This window comes from Vicia villosa, linkage group LG2 (genome assembly GCF_029867415.1).
Source record: "Vicia villosa cultivar HV-30 ecotype Madison, WI linkage group LG2, Vvil1.0, whole genome shotgun sequence".
Taxonomy (NCBI): Eukaryota; Viridiplantae; Streptophyta; class Magnoliopsida; order Fabales; family Fabaceae; genus Vicia; species Vicia villosa.
The window spans coordinates 115,836,296-115,850,464 of NC_081181.1; positions in this window are offsets into that span (position 1 = coordinate 115,836,296).

A 14,169-nucleotide genomic window follows, 5' to 3' on the forward strand; every position below is an offset into this window, starting at 1 on the left:
TCCACAAAAGTAATTTTATTGAATCCGCAGACAGAATCCCGAATTCAAGTCACACATTCTTTCTCACTTTCTTAAAAAAATATCATCTTCCCATGTCATTCACCATCGGTTTTATAAAAAATGCTTCAGTGACCAATAATAGAAAAACACGATTTGAAGGAGTACATGGTTCCTCTAGGGTCTCCACAAAAACACAACTATAGACCTGAACATTGGCTACTTCAGCCGAATGCCTAATAATGACATACCTAACCTTGAAATTTTTAAGAGAGTCGATAAGGACCTCAAAAACCTTTGACGACTACTTAAATGATACAGACCCTTATGTGTACATAGTTTGTCGACCTCTCAAACCAGGGAGAAAATGTTAAAGAAGGAAAGTACACACATTGACAATTTCAAATAGTCATATTCTATCGAAAATGCCTACATGAAGACAAAACTATTAGGCCACAACTAGAAAGAGGCTACACCAAGGTGGAAAAATATTTTCCTCTCGAATGACAGAAACAATAGATCGATCCTTATATCCATACAAATCACGTCATACTCAAGAAAGAAAGGAACATTCTGGTTATAGATTGCATATCCTATCAAAGATCAAAGGATCACCCACTGCTCAATCTTCCAGGCACCCCATGTAACACCCCATTTCTACCCGGCATTTATAATTAAAAATCAGAGTATAAAAATTTCATCACATAAACGAAATGTCACATTTACTTCGTAAAACCACATCATATTATCGCATATCACATAGATACACAGCACATAATTATAAGATAACCCAAATCATCATTAACCACGCAACAGATTCATAACTGTTAACATCAAGTAAACATAGCATCTTTAAATCATCTTATACAACTCCAAAACTAACAAAAATTCTTAAAGAAACATCTTAAAATCCAACAACAAAATAAAATCAACATGTAAATAAAACATGCGTTCAACCCCCCGAGTGCTACGTATCAGAGCGACCAACACGCGACTCAAACTCAAGAAGCTACTAATCCTCACTCTGGATTACCTGAACGTTTCCAACATAGGGGTAATATTCAAACATAAGGGGTGAGATATCGAACCATATAATTAAGTGTATGATAAACAATATATCATGTCAGATTATATTAGATTCACCACTTCATAACAATCACACAAAATCAATCATCGTAAATCATTCAAACAATAATCTTAATATGCAACTCATCATGCGACTCTTCACAAATGCACATGCATGTGGTACCATTGGAGCAAAACTCCCATCTTAAAAATCTTCCAGTTTATCGAGGCATTCAACAAGGTATAAACCTTCTTCGCAAATTTCCAATCTAGGCCGTCGTGTTTATCATTTTCAGGCCACCATCAAATATGCAATGGATGCGACTCTATGTATGCGACATCACATAATACAACACAACAATCATCATCTCAAATCATCTCAAGGCATAAGCCTACATCACAATTTTACCAAATAATAACGGTACTCATCAACATCTAAATACTGGCCAGAGGCCTACAACTTAATATTGCCAATAAATACGGCTAATTCAACCAGATTCTATCATCACTTGCAGTTCAGAACATCCAACAAAATATCTAACATTCAGATAAACCAAAATAAGCTACAACCATATAAAGATTTCTCGGACAAGTTTGACTATTTTCTGGTTAATTAATTATCGGTGAAACTACTAATATTTCTATTCTGCTTTAATATTCTTATTAGTCCTCTGTTAAATTGATACTACATTGCTACCAAAAATATATAATTCAGTCACTATTATTTTGCACCAATATTACTAGTTCTATTATTGTATCCGTTTCTAACCCTGTTACTACTAGTATAATTCTGCTAAAGTATACACTGCTACTTTTAATAGCTTGACTGGACTTATACACTTTAATTTCGACTGGACTAAATAACTAAATTAAATTCTGCTATCAAGTATTCTATATTATTCTCATTCAATATCATAGTCCAGCCCAATAAAATTAAGTTTGCTATTCATATGCAAATCTTGTCTGCTACATATATCTTACCTCTAATTAATTGCTAACTATATACCACTATGCACACAGGTGCTACCTTTTAATTTATTGGGTCAATAGAGATGCTATCATATTAATTCTGCCATCTTAATGCTAATTCATACCAAATATGCCACTAGAATTTCTACCAATTATTCACTAAGTCTATAATGTTATTAGACTATTTAATTAATTCTGTAACTTGTTAATTTTATAATTTAGGCAAACTAGATAATGACCTAAACTATGAATTGCCATCACCATTTATTAGGCTTACATTTACTTAAAAAGAACGTACCAGGCATAGGAAAAAACAAACAAAACAACAAAGAAAAGGACTTGTGCCCCTCGTCACAAGCCCATGAGGTCGCCACCAGGGGTTTGTCGATCGGCACCCCCTTCTCCCAAATGCATGCCGGTCGTCACAATGATGTGCCCCTCGACACACCTTCCTTTTCAGTATTTCTGTATTTCTCTATTACAAAATTTTCCTGTAGTCGATCCCTTACAAATTTTCACAGAACAAAATAATTTCCACAAATCACACAATACACACAATATCATGAAACAGTCTGTAACATCTAATGTACACACACAGAGGCAATTTCATATCAACCTAATCCCCACATATTTTTCATCATATACCCAGTTAGATAGCAAGAACCCCACCCTTACCTTTTTGTATTGAAGGTTGCTCTAATTCGTCTAACTCCTAGCCTTTTTGCCACTTCCTCACTTTGCCTCTTCTTCTCTTCTCTATTCTTTCCACGATCTATCACCAAAACCCTTATTTTCTCTTTCTGAAGGACTAACCTACTAATACATCTAATTTTCCTATTTATTCCATATAACTCTTAAAATATTATTAATTGCTAATGGGCCACTTCACACACCTCCACTATTACTACTACTAACTCTTAATTAAGCCCAATAACTGATTACAACTAATCTAATATATTAAAGAATGTTATTAATCAATTAATAACTTCAACTAATACTCATACATCTTGAAATCAACATCTAACAACACATCACAATATCAAAAAGTAAATCTGAATATTTAATTAAATAATCGGGCGTTACACTCCATATTTAGGAACAAAATATTAAGGGACAAATCAATCGACTCAGAATAGACAAAGGGTGTCTCCATATAGTCCAAATTCACATAACTATGTTGTGAGACCATTCTTAGATCCACTACCTATAAAAAAGTTTCCATCTACCCACCCATCACTTTGTGTAAAAGGATGGAAAACCACATTATTTTCCTCATTTTTCAAAACTAAAAAGTTCAATAAGAGGGAAGGTCCCTAAGATTTTTCTATTTACATTTCCACCATCCATACGATTGGAGGGGGAAGAGGCTACACCCAATGGGGAGCCACCACTCATGAAGGAAATTTCACCACCCATACATGCAAGGACACCTAACAAAACAACTGCCTCACACCATAAAAGAGAATATGACCCAACTATGGAAGAAAACAATAAATTAAACAAAAGAGAGAGAATGTAAATGAAAATAAAATAAAGGTAGTGTTGTACCTCAATTTTTGACCCTGAGATCCCACGTCATTTTGTGCATAGTATGATCATCATCATCATCATCATCATTGTAAATATGGTTTTGGTAAAAATGATCAAATCATACCTTAACGTGTGCCACTTACTTCTAATACTTGAATGTGAATGGTAGATGGAGGGGTGTGTGTTTACATGGGTCAAGACGAATTTCCAACATCCACTAATGACATTTAAAGGTAGAAGTGATAACAAACTCTGGACAAACATTGGAATTTTCTAACAAATTATAAAGAAAAATGTGTGGAATCCATGACACATATTTCTGGACTCTTCATAAAAGTGGCTACCCAGAATTTCTTCATCAGATTCCACTAAGAATTGCACTCACAATTGTCCTCTGTAAAAGATGACATATATGAAGAACCTCTAAACAAAGCCATAACCAATCTACACCGTTGAAAGCTTCTACTTAGGACTAGGTCGAGGCCGAACCCATATGATATTGGATCACTTAGTCTTAGGAGATAAATTCAAATAAGAAATTAATGACCCATATGCATAATACTAGAAAACCTTCGACAGGTCTTCTCAAATTCAAATTATGTTAGTGCGTGAGATACTTTTAATGAGGATAGAGAGAGAGAGAGAGAGAGAGAAAGAGAATAAGGACATAAGGGTTTCTAATATTGAATTATACAAACTGAATTATAAACTATATACATATATATATATATATATATGTATATACACATATATGAATTGTACACTAAGTAACTAACAAACCCTAATTAACTTGAGCTTAGGCTACTTAACTTAGATTATATCACAACATACCCCCTAGTAATCCAAGTTGTTGAACATACGCTAATCATAGTCGATCTGAACTATACCTAATTTCTTTCTCAAGTTTAGGAATATGTCGATCTTCAATCCTTTGGTGAAAATGTTGGCCAACCGTGCTTTACTTGAGGAATGCCTTACTTCTCGTTCACCTCGATTTACCTTATCTCTTAAGAAGTGAAATCTAGTTTCAACATGCTTACTCCTTTCATGTAGAACTGGATTCTTTACAAGATTTGATCCAACACAGATCTCCTCCAACATAAATCTGATCCAAATTGCTTGACACATATCATAGGATCATGCTATATATTCAACCTTACATGATGACAAATTCACTACATGTTTCTTACTCGAGTACCATGAGATTGGGAAACCAAACACTTGAAAGAAATAACCAGTGGCACTTCTTTGATCTTCCTTGTTGGTGCTTTGTTAGCAATAATTTTGGTAAAACATATTGTTAGCTTAGCATTGTGAAGATGTCAAAGCAGATGTCTTGACATTACATGGTTCTGTAACTTTTTAGCTAGTTTCGTTTTTAGGGTTTGGGTTGTCAGTTTCTTAAACTGACATTGTGCTTTAGCTGCGCGATTAGTCCTTTTTGGGTGTTCAGAACCCTATTTTATTGGCCCAAGCCTGTGACTAGGATTTCCAGCGTTTGTCGATCTATAAAGGCTTAGCGAATCCTTATTTTGACGCACGACTTATGTTCGAAGGAATCCTTTTCTGTGTGTTCCATATGTGTACATTCACAAACCTTTAGGTATTGAATGTTGTTTTTATCTCCGAAGCTTTTAAGTAAGGAGAGTATTTGCATCCTCATAAGCTTTTAAGCATCAAGGAGTAATTTGTTCTGGAAGAGTATCTTCTGGTTACTTTTCTTTGGTTTTTATTTTGTCACAGGGATTGTGATTGGAAGGGATTTGAGGAGGGCCTCATACCTAGGTGAGTCTTTGGTAGAAGTCATAGGAAGGGTAGTGATTAAGTGAGATGGGTAAACTGGGACTGTTTAACTTCGAATTGATACTATCGGATATTGATTTCATCCTGGCTTGATAGCCCCCAGAGTAGGAAGGATTGTTCCGAATTGGGTAAACATATCACTCTGTTGTTTACTTTATGCACGTTTATTGTTACTGTTATTATTCTTGTTTCATAACTCAGATATCGTGTCGTGACATCTCATTCGACATCATATATCTGACACCAGAATTTCAATTGGTATCAGAGTAGGAACTCTACTCTGCATCTGAGTGAGATCTAGGGAGGTTAATTTCAAGTACGATGGACAAGGAAGTTGAATTTCTGAACAGACCACCGGTTCTGGATGGAAGCAATTACGATTATTGGAATCCCTGCATGGTGGCCTTCTTGAAATCCATAGACAACAGGGTCTGGAAGGCAGTTATGAAAGGATGGAAACATCCTGTTATTGTGGGAGCATACAAATAACCCACGAATATGTTAAATCCAGAGGTAGATTGGAACCAAGAAGAAGACCAACTAGCGCTTGTCAATTCTAAGGCTTTAAATGCCATATTCAATGGAATTGACAAGAACACCTTTAGGTTGGTGAGCACGTGTGAAGTAGCTAAGGATGCATGGGAAATTCTTAAAACTGCTCATGAAGGGACATCCAAAGTGAAGATATCAAGACTTCAGCTACTAACCACAAAATTTGAGCACCTAAAGATGAAAGAAGATGAAAGTATTCATGACTTTCATATGAATGTCCTTGAGATAGCAAATGCATCAAGTTCCTTGGGAGAGAGGATTCCTGAATCTAAGTTGGTGAGAAAAATACTGAGATATCTTCCCATGAGATTTGACATGAAGGTCATTGCCATAGAAGAAAACCAAGACATCAACCAGTTAAAACTAGATGAACTTGTTGGATTTCTACAGACTTTTGAGCTAAGTATCAAAGAAAGATCTAAGTTGAAGAACGAGAGCATATCCTTCGAATTCATCTCTGATGATCAAGAAAAATAATTTAATCCAAGGACAAGAATTAATATAGCCAATGCCATATCTCATCTTAGTAAATAAGTTAGGAAGGTTATGGTGTACTATAAAGGGAAGGAGTCACGGTACCTAGGTTGCGAGGGGTTTGGAAACAGTAAAATCAAATGTCCTACGAAAAAAAGAGGGACCTGCTAAGGCTAGGAACAAAGAGGTCACTGTGAATGATCATATGAAGGAATCTGGCAAGTTGGTAAAAGCCTTAACAGGTAGGTGGGGGGATGATGAAAATTCTAATGATGAGGAACTAAACTATGATGAACTAGCTGGATCATATGAAAAGCTGTTTGTCAGAAGTTCAAAACTCAGCCAGAGGCAAAAAGAGTCCATAAACAACCTGAAGGCTGAAAAGAGAGGGCTCCTACAAACCATCTCGGGATTGGAAGAAGAAGAAGTAGGTTCTTTGAAATCTGAACTTAACAGAGTTCACAAACCTCTAAGAATGTTAAATAATGGAACTGACTCATTAGATGAAATTCTTCAAATGGGAAGAATGACAGGAGACATGAGGGGGTTGGGATTTAGAGAAAGCAAAATCCCTAGCGCATACCACTCTCGCCCTAAGTCAAGTTCCGAGATGTCAAATCAGAGACCTCAACATCATGGCAAGAGAAGAACTGCTCACACCAAGAACAAGTTTAAAGATTGGAGGTGTCATCACTGCTGAAGACCTGGACACATAAGGCCTTTCTATTTCAGACTGCACGGGTTTCCCAAGTCTTGACCTTTCCTTAAGGTTGACAAGGCTGAAGTCATTAACAAAAACTTACAACATTGGGTTCCTAAATGTGCTGTTACTAGCCTCATGACACATATATCAGTAAGAGAGTTGGCCAAGGAGAAATGGTATTTTGACAGTGGATGTTCAAGGAATATGAATCATAACAAAGATCCGTTAGTAGGGATTAAACCCTACCCCTCCAGGCATGTGACTTATGGAGATGGCTCCAACGGAAAAATTATAGGAACTGAAAGACTAGAGTGTTCAGGAGTTCCAAATCTTAATGATGTTCTACTGGTGAAAGGACTCTCCACCAATCTAATAAGTATAAGTCAGTTATGTGATCAAGGGCTTAGAGTTAACTTCACCAAATCTGAGTGTCAGGTAATTGACAAAAATAATGAAGTAGTTATGAAAGGAATTAGGTCCAAGAATAACTGTTATGTGTGGATTGCTCATAATCCAATGTACTACTTATCATGTCAAATATTTCAAAATAAGAAAAAATATATGATTCCCAAAGATTATGTCAATGATGTCGGGCTTGGTGGAATGTTGTATAAAGTGTTTCAACATTGCGTTAAACATGTGAATTCAAGTGATAGACTAGCTGTTCCTAACGATCCTCAAGGAAAGCAGATAGATAACTCGATACCTTTACCACAGTGTAATTGTGGCAGACTATAACAAAAAAACACGGGTTTTCAAAAGGAGGAATAGGGACCAGCACTTATGAGAGGTTATGGCAATTAATAGGGTGCGGAAAATCTAGTCAATTAATTGGGCTGTGGGCTTATCAAAACTAATCCGCTCAAAATTACTTAAGATATTTTCCCGCTCGGCACAACTATTCTTTTTATCATCTCAACAACTAGTTCACCTTCCGTCTCAGAAAAGAAACCATATTTTCTCTCTATGTTGTTGACTGCAAGATCTGCAAGATGTCTAATCATTTGACTGGATCTTCTTCCGGAACCTCTACCGGTGAAGAAACAATACCGGAGTCCTCCTCTAAAAGTTAGGCTGTGAACATCACTCTTGGAAAGGCGATTACTGTTGTTCCCTCATCCTTCAACGCTAACTTGGGATCAAAGGAATCCCAAACTTCTCATTCAACAAGCTCTGAAGGACCCTCTGTAGGTAAAGGTAATTCCTCTAATCTTGTTCTTGATAAATTTAGAGAAGGAAGTAGATATGTTGATGAGGCTATTAGTCATCTAGTTAATAGAGTGATGCGCGAAGATATTCCTGTGGCGGGGATTACTCGTCCTCTTGCACAGATTGTTCCCTCCACCATTATTGATGAAAAAGAGCAATCTCCTATGACCAATTCCTGTAATAGTAATGATAGTTGTAGCAACCTGCCCTAAAAATTTAGATTTTAGAGTCGCCACCTATTCTGCTAGGGTGAATAGGAAACCCTACGAAGTTTAGAGATCTGGATAAGTTATTATAATCGGGTCAAGGGAAGGTGTTAGGCACCCTTAACCCTTTCCTAATGTTTTGTCTAAGGTAATGGTTTATGGCTAATAAAGAAAGGTGACAGAAAGTTAAATAGGGCAAACCTCAAACCTATTGAAATTTTGGGGAAGGAGACTCGCCTTGTTACTAAGTGCCTACGTACCTCCTTATGGAGGATCAGAGTCTACGTAGTTCGGGGTATGTTGATGTTTTTTAGAGGTTGTATGCATTTGAAGTTTGTATGTTGAAGTGTGTTTTAAATTGCAGTTCGCAGTTATGCAATTATCGCAGTTTCGTAGTTCATAGTTTCTGAAACGTTAATGAATTATTAAGTGGCATACAACCCTGTTTAGTATTTTAAACCATAGTATTGTTAATTGCGTTGATCAGTAGCTTTGATCAATATAATTAACAAATTAACAGACATCGATTTTATTACTAATTATCATAATCGATTGATTCGATTACAACCGTTAGCAAATTAATTTGTTTTTTTATTAGATTATTTTAATTAAAGGCAGAATTTAAATGACAGAGATTAAAATAAAAATTAAAGCACGCATGCGACAATCATAGAGTGGAGGTGAGAAGAGAAATCGCGAATAAAATATGAGTTCAAAAAAACCAGGGTTAAAAGCCTTATGGCTAAAAAAAACCTAATGACAAACCTAAAGGTTAAAACCTAAGAGTTAAAAACCTACGGTGACTAGACAACTATTAAATTATTGATAAATTATAGGGTTTACCTAAACCTTCGAAGGTTAACTTAATGGCTAAAACACCTAAGGGTAAAAACCTTAGCCTACGGCTAATGGGCAAAAGCCTAACGAAGTTAATGGACAAACCCTACCAGTAACAGACTAGATTGAATTTTAATCACTAATCAAATTTTAATTATAAACCTAAATTATCTAATTAAAAAAAATATTTAACCTAATTTTACTAATTAAATTATTAAAACTAATTATCTATCCTAATTAACTAATTAAAATTACTAAATTAAAATATAAAATTACTAAACCTAAAATTAATATAATTATTCTAATTATCCTATTCTAATTATTAAAACCTAATTTAAAAAACTAAATGGATGTTAAGTTTTCAAAAGATCAAAAAGGGTGAGAAAAATGAGTTTTAGTGGATAAATTAAAAGGATTAACTAAAAAAACTAATAAAGAAATAAATAAATAGAACCTGGACGTCAGAATCTGGTGCATTTGATTTGTGAGGGTGTATCATGGGGGAAGTTCCCAGAGTCTTTGGATTCAGGAGTGTTGGCGATCCTATGGCTGGAGTTGAGGGTGCATCGTATGCTCTGACGGACCACGCGCATTGTATCCTGAAGAAACAAGTAACTTGGACAAGTAAAAATAAAACCTGCAAGACTCATGAATCAAACCGAGTCCCTTTGGTAGCTCATCTCCCCTCATTAGCCAACTCAGCCAAGTTTTTAATTTATCAAAATATTAATCGAAAACGAATAAAAAAAAAGATTAACGAAATAAATCAAACGTGGATTCCTTCGATCTGCGCACGGCCAATGAGGATTGAGATGAGTGCGTTGAAAGGTTGACCGTCCAGCCACAGATCTCCACGTGTGAACCAAAGCCAGGGTTATTGTTCATCGTCTTCAACGAAGACATTTTCTACGAATTTGCTTCCATCTGCCACGAATTTTGCTACAAAAAAACATAGCTGAACCTGCACACACAAATAAATGTAACAACGACCAAAACGGTAAAACCAAAAGCCCAGATCCTATGCAAACAAGCTCCTGACCACGATTATGGGGTCGTTTGGGTCCACAAACCCCTGTATCCACGAAAACGAGAGCGACCTCCACTTGTGCCCTAACAACGATGGGACTCGGTTTACATGTTAAAACCCCATTCCAGCGATTCAAATGTTTCCTACAAGATCTCAGGAGCTCAAACACGTGATTAGTTTAGATTAAAACATATTAAAATGCAACACACGAAAATCAAACCTATGTGATAATGATGAACATGGCACCTGCGTTTCAAACGTTCTACCACTCATCCATTGGCTCGTATTTACTCTTTTATACCTCCTAAGTTGAATGGAATGGCTGAAATATCATGGATTTTGTTAGGAACCAAGCTTGCTCGTGTTACCCTTTTTTAAAGAATGGTGCAACTTTGTAAACTCTTTTTTGTTGGCCCATTTTCGTCCCCCTGTGATCTATACATATTAAGTATTTATAATAAAACAAATTAGGATTAGAATTCTGGGCCAAATCCTTTTGAATCTTGGATTGCAAGTTTGGAAAACTTGATTTATGGAAGCTTCTGTATTGGGCCAATTTGCTCTCAATCATTCCAATCTAGTTTGTCACGAAATTTGTATCAAATATATGTTATTTGATGATTGATTATGATTGGAGTTAAGAGCCAAATCAAATCCCTCAAATTCTCCTTCATTTATTTGATTTAAATCTTCTTTTAAATGAATAAAAATTCAAATAAAATCAAATATTCATCACAAATTCGTAGCTTTGGATTTGGACCTCTTTGATAACTTGAGGATCAAGACTGAATCAAAAAAGATTGGGCCCATTTGCAAGAAAACTCATTTTGAGCCATATTTGTTTCGCATTTTCACCCAAAATTGTCCAACTTTGACAAGGCATATCTCCCTCAATTTTTAAGATATGAGAGAGTTCTAGGACTTTTTGGAAATCTCAAGATGTCCTTTACAAGTCACTTTGGAATCTTTTCTCCATTTGAAGATTTTATCTTGATGATATGGGCTTTGACAAAAAACTGCTTTTGGTTGACTTTCAAGAAGGACCTGTAATGTTTTGGCTCATATCTGTCAAATGAAGCATTTACGTCCTTGGAATTAGAGAGACAAAGTTGTAGAGAATCCAATTTCCTTCAAAATAGGCTTTGGTTGAGAAATTTTTGATGTTCCATGTGAAAGTTAGGGTTGGTCAAAGTTCAGTTGACTTTTTATGTAAAAACCCTAATTTAGAAACTTTGAGTTTTGTTGATTTCTGAACTTTTGACTGAGCAATCTTGTGAATCAGAGCTTGAAACTTGATGTGAGGATTCTTTGAGGCATATGAGAGGCCATGAGAGAACTTGATTTGGCCTTGAGAGAAGCACAACCCTGGTTGTGGGCTTGTTGCTTAGGAGAGAGATAGTCAGGCTCATTTCTTAGTGCTTGAGCCAAAATATTTTAAAATATGATGGGCAAATTTTGGGGTATGACAATAGTAACAACAATTTGCACAAGTTTGTTGACTCTGTGCTGAAATCAGCTGAAGAAAGTAACTTGGAAACATCCTCTACAAAAGGTTTTAATTCTCCCAATCAGGATGATTGGTGTGATGAGAAGATCGATCCTACTGTTAATGTTATTGATTTGTCATCTGATGAGGAACTCATCAAAGGTGTGGACTCTAGGATCGCAAAAATATTAAGATCTAGGAAAGAGAGAGCATTGAATGATATAGAGACGTCTGACCCTAATAGAAGACAGGGAGGGTTCGGTCCAACAAAGTTATGGAGCAAAGTGACTGTTCCCTCAAGGAAGAGGAAAGTTGTGACAGAGGCTGAGCCTGATGATGTTGAATGTGATGTTCGGAACATCATACGAGTAAAGAAAACTGTTTATAAGCAATCAGCTGCAAAAGTTCCAGATGCTCTCATGGATAACATCTCCTTTCACTCTGTGGATAACACAGACAGATGGAGATTTGTGTATCAAAGAAGGATTTCCTTAGAAAAAGAGCTTAATAAGGATGCTCAAAAAATCAAAGATATCATGGATCTAATCTCCGTGGTAGGTCTTATGAAAATAATAACTAGTTTTAGTAAATGCTATGAGGTTCTGGTGAAGGAATTTATTATGAACATTCCTATGGACTGTATTGTCCCTGGAAGTCAGAATTTCAGGAAAGTATATGTTAGGGGCAAACTAGTTCACTTCTCTCCATCAGTAATTAACAAGTACTTAGGAAGAAGTGAAGACGAGGGGTGTGATCTGGAGGCGACTGACAATCAAGTTTACAAGGAAATCACTGCAAATTAAGTTGTTGCGTGGCCAATGAGAGGCAAACTGTCAGCTGGTCAACTTAGTGTGAAGTATGCCATTCTGTACAAAATTGAAGCTGTTCATTGGGTTCCCACCAATTACACATCAACAGTAGCCGTAAGATTGGGAAAGTTCATGTATGCAGTTGGTACCAAAACTAACCTTGATTATGGAACTTATATTTTTGATCATACTGTGAGACATGCATCTACCAATGCTACCAAGATACCTGTTGCGTTTCCTTCCTTGATTTGTGGTGTTTTTCTTAGTCAACACCTTGGTATTCTGCTAGGAACTGATGTATCTTGCAAGCGAGAATCTATGCTATCTCTTCTTGAAAAACATTTTGTAGGAAAACATGTTGCAGATCTGGTCCTAACATCCGCTGAGAGAAGGCCGCCCACCGTTGCTTATACCATTCTAGCTCTGAAGGATACCTGCGAGGACTTATATAAGATCATTTTTACCAACACCACGAGAAAGCTTGACATTGAAAGGCTTATCAAATGTCTCGAGCAGCCTGACAAGATTGGTACTAGAAAAGCAACTGCAGAAGCAGATGATGCAGAGAAATCTGATGATTATGTGAAGGATAATACCTTAGATACTACTGCTACTGATGGGGATGATAGTGCCTCTGGTTCTAGTTTTGATGAGGAAGAATAATGTGTGTGTGTGTGATTTGTAAAAATATTTGCTGTATTGGTTGTTCTTTTGTTCCTTTTTAAACTGTGTTTGGCATATTGTGGCTAAAAAGGGGGAGTTATTGCTTGTTGAGGGGGAGTCGTTGTCTTTTTTACTTTGATGTATACTATGATGTATGCTAACACTATTTTAGCCAAAATTTGCCAAAGGGGGAGTTTGTTGGTGTTTTGTTAGCAATAATTTTGGTAAAACATATTGCTAGCTTAGCATTGTGAAGATGTCAAAGCAAATGTCTTGACATTACAGGGTTCTGAAACTTTTTAGCTAGTTTCTTTTTTTAGGGTTTGGGTTGTCAGTTGCTTAAACTGACGCTGTGCTTTAGTTGCGCGATTGGTCCTTTTTGGGTGTTCAGAACCCTATTTTATTGGACCAAGCCTGTGACCAGGATTTTCAGTGTTTGTCGATCTATAAAGGCTCATCGAATCCTTATTTTGACGCACGACTTGTGTTCCAAGGAATTCTTTTCTGTGTGTTCCATATGTGTACATTCACAAACATTTAGGTATTGAATGTTTTTTTGATCTCCGAAGCTTTTAAGCAAGGAGAGTATTTGCATCCTCGTAAGCTTTTTAGCATCGAGGAGTAGTTTGTTCTGGAAGAGTATCTTCTGGTTACTTTTCTTTGGTTTTTATTTTTTCACAGGGATTATGGTTGGAAGGGATTTGAGAAGGGCCTCATACCTAGGTGAGTCTTAGGTAGAAGTCATAAGAAGGGTAGTGATTAAGTGAGATGGGTAAACTAGGACTGTTTAACTTCGAATTGATACTATCGGATATTGATTTCATCTTGACTTGGTAGCC